At 46.1% G+C, this 3,616-nt stretch overlaps 1 protein-coding gene across 1 annotated transcript in view; it reads right to left on the bottom strand.

The window, feature by feature from the left end:
- OXSR1 (oxidative stress responsive 1) overlaps window positions 1-3,616 on the bottom strand; it is a 100,482-nt gene that overhangs the window by 43,755 nt on the left and 53,111 nt on the right. The gene's annotated exons all lie outside the window — the stretch shown is intronic.

Below are 3,616 nucleotides of genomic sequence, written 5' to 3'. Positions count from 1 at the left end.
CTGCTGAAAATGGAAGCTAAATCAGGGCACTTTAGCCCACAATGAAATACAAGCCACAATACTACGAACTATTTCTCCGCCACATCCCTAGTCATGACACAGGATTGGAACAGGAGTTCAGGCATCTTGTCCTTCATGGGATCCGTTGGCATTAGGTCCTCTTCACCTTCAAAAAGGCCTGAAAGTGGCTGCAGCCCATACCCAGATTACTTCCATTTGGCCACTCCCAAGTTAGCGCTTACAAGGTTCTTTCAAACACCGGCCTGAGATAGTTGGCTGACCCCATAAAAACACGTATCAGAACAAAATTAGACAAAAGAATGCCCAGGATTGCAAATACATTTTTGGTAACAGTCAATTGGAGTTGACAGCATCCCTTTAACAAATATATGAACAAATATTTCAAACCCTGCCAGCTCCGAGCCTGTTGCTAGTAGTGCGCATATTGAGGCATGATATTGTCTCAACAGCGCAAGAAGCCAAGCAAAGCAAGGTTCGATTCCAGCCCGCCTTACCCGTCAGGGCTCCAGTAAATGCACGCAGAAGAATTGCATTTGTAGTAACATTAAGGTCTGCCTTTTGTGCCAAGCCAATTTTATAGCCCAATACGATTTGCACCAGTTATTTAGGCATGTTATACTGTCACCAGACACATGCCCCCACCAAAAGCTTAGTCCTAAAAGGGAGGGCCCATATTCTAAAAGCCACAGATATTCACATGCTCAACAACACAAGAGCTTCAAACATATTAAAAGCTCAGAGGAAAAAGAAAAAAAAGGTGATAAAGCCCATCTTAGCTGATTACCAAAAGATGATGGTGAGTAAAGTTGGAATATTGCAGCACGTAAACAGGACTTATTGAATAAAGTACTCTCAGGAAGCAAACTAATTGCTGATCACAGATGCTGAACTGATAGCAGGGATAAATCAGTGTTCTGGTTACACACACACACCCCCCCCCCCCCACCCAACCCCAGACTGTTTGCTTCCCCCCCCCCCCCCCCCCCCCCCAGACTACAGCAAGGCAATGATCTCTCACATGTGTCTACAGCCTCAATTTCGACAGGCTCTCTCAACTTGCATTCAGTTCTTAGTACCAGCTATGTGCCCCCCTCCCCGGTTATGGGATGAGTTTGCATGAACAGGTGGTTGCTACAGGCTGGACTGAGACCACTGGCTCCCATTACACAGCCCAAAAGGCACACACATGGTAATGTAAGTATATGCAAATGAGTTCTCTCAAATCCAATACAAAAAAGAAAAAAAAAAAGCCCTTTCTTGTGGAGGATGGGCATTACTCACGTACTTCTCCCCCTGTAATTACATGTGCAGACAACACAGTCGAGAAAGCAGAAGTGTAGGGGTGGGAGGGCAGGGGAGGAGCACCAGCGGGTTAAGTGCCACGTTAAACATACAGCTATGTCATTTCCCTGCCAACCCCATTAATCTATTTGTAACCCTGCAATATTTGGAATGAGGATTTTAGAGATTTTCCTGCTGTGTTAGAAAAACAGACAGAGGAGTATAAGGAACAGCCCCTTTCTGCAGTCTCTCCCTGGCAAGGCTCCTCGGGGCCTATGAAGAAGGGAATGACGGCACCCTGCATCCAAGTACCATCAGAAGTACCATCCAGGCTGAACAAAAAGGGACAGTGGGTTCCTAGCCAGAGACGATGCCTTTGTACAGTGAGAAGTGTGCTGGGTCCCACACAATAAGGTCCTGGAAGTCCTTCTCGCCTTAGCACATAGGCAGCAACTGCTGGTCAAGATTTGTTAGGGCCAAAACAAGTCACTCGTCACAGCAAGCTGTCCCTGGCTGATCCTGCCTGGCTGCTCTGGGGCACAATGGATGTGCCTACACTGAGATCCTTCCAGCACTAATCAGCAATCAAACAGTCCTCTGCCCACTATCTCAGACTCCCCAAACCTGGAAATGCAATAATGAAGCCACTCCGGTGGGAGGGGCTGGAGGACGGTGTCCCACATAACTAGCCTCCCCACTGCAGGGACGGATCAAGAGCAGCAAGGTGGTATACTCACAAAGCAGCTGCACCACTGCATTTCTGGGTTTGGGGCATGAAAGAGAAAGAAGTTAGACAGGGCGTGCTTGAGAGCAGGCACTGCAAGCATTGCTGGGGACAGGGTGCAGACACACCGAGTTGTAAGAGGTTGCAGTTGTAGTATGCTATTACCATGACTATGCATTAAAGCGGGAGGAAGAGTGCAAGAAGGCTAGATGTGCCTCCATGAAACGCAGCTGCAGGAACCCTCGCTCCTCTGGGCCTTGATTTCACGAAGACAGGTGCAAATGAAGTCCTCTAAGCTAAAAATGACCACTAGAAGGCTGGAAGGGACCTCAAGAGACCATCTAGTCCAACCGGGAATTGAACCTGTAACCTTAGCGTTATTAGAACTGCACCCTAACCGAGCTAAACACCTGGCAACATGCTGAGCATTTTTCTAACTAAGTTTGGCCCACCACTATGTAACGGGCAAAGCTTTCCAGCATCTACCCCTTGGCCACGTTGCATCAGTGCTAACTTAACCTACTCGGTAAAATCTGCTGACCGCTCAGTGAAATGCTAGAGATAACACTTGGCTGACACTCATGAAGCATAGCCAGCTAAGGGAGAAACGTTGACCATCATGTGCTGCATTATTTGAAAACTAGTTCAGTTCCTGTTTACACTAAGATTTGGCCAATAAACTCCACGAAGACTTCAGAGATTGCCAGACAGCCCCACCCTTGCCAGGATATGATGCACTTTAAATGCATCCAAGAGAATAGGCAGACAAGGTTCTTTGGGTGAATCTGATATCTTTTATTAGAATAACTTAAATATTTGGAAAAAAAATTTTAGCAAGCTTTTGGGTTCAAAAACCCTTCGCCAGGCTGAGGAAGTCTCCGCAGTTGGTGTGCGCTCTTCCTGGATGTCAGCATAAAAATCCCACTACTCCTTGAATCCTCCAGCAAGGCGAATCTTTGTTTCTGAATTCATCTTGTCAAGGTTAGGCCAGATGCTTATTAAAACATCCATTAAAATGTTAATCTCGTGTAAGATAGTATTAACACAGAATTTGTGTCTACAATTAAAAAAAATACCCACCAGGCAAACTATAAGCACCACTGAAAACGCAAATCAAATTTGAGAATTAAAAAATCACAGCTTGACGTGGCATTTCCTCCCCGTGACAAATGTTATAAGAAGGCTATTACTCATCCCAGTGGGGTATACTCCACCCTGATAGCTGCAAACATGGCTCAGAGGCGAGCTATTCTTGACCCCTGCTTCTGTTGTGATTTTACTGTACTACAGAAGTAGTCGCCCACCTTTGCATCTTCACTGCTATACGGCAGGGCAAGTTCACTGAAACAGCCTCAGAGCCGTCTTCTGCCTGACTTTAGACCTACATGACTAAACTACCTCTCAGAGCTATTACACCACCGCCTTCCTGAAGCATCAGAGCTCTCTGGATTAGCACAGCAATTCACTTAAGTGGAGATTATAATTATTTTCAAATCAGACCTTTTATTTTAAAGGCAAACCAACAGAATAAAAAATGATCACTCCAGGGTCCTCCTGCGTACACGCAGCTCCTGAGCTGGACGAGTGCAG

This window comes from Alligator sinensis, unplaced genomic scaffold (assembly GCF_000455745.1).
Source record: "Alligator sinensis unplaced genomic scaffold, ASM45574v1 scaffold885_1, whole genome shotgun sequence".
Classification (NCBI taxonomy): domain Eukaryota; kingdom Metazoa; phylum Chordata; order Crocodylia; family Alligatoridae; genus Alligator; species Alligator sinensis.
The sequence above is the reverse complement of the archived record's forward strand: the minus strand, read 5'-3'. Positions and strand labels throughout refer to the sequence as shown.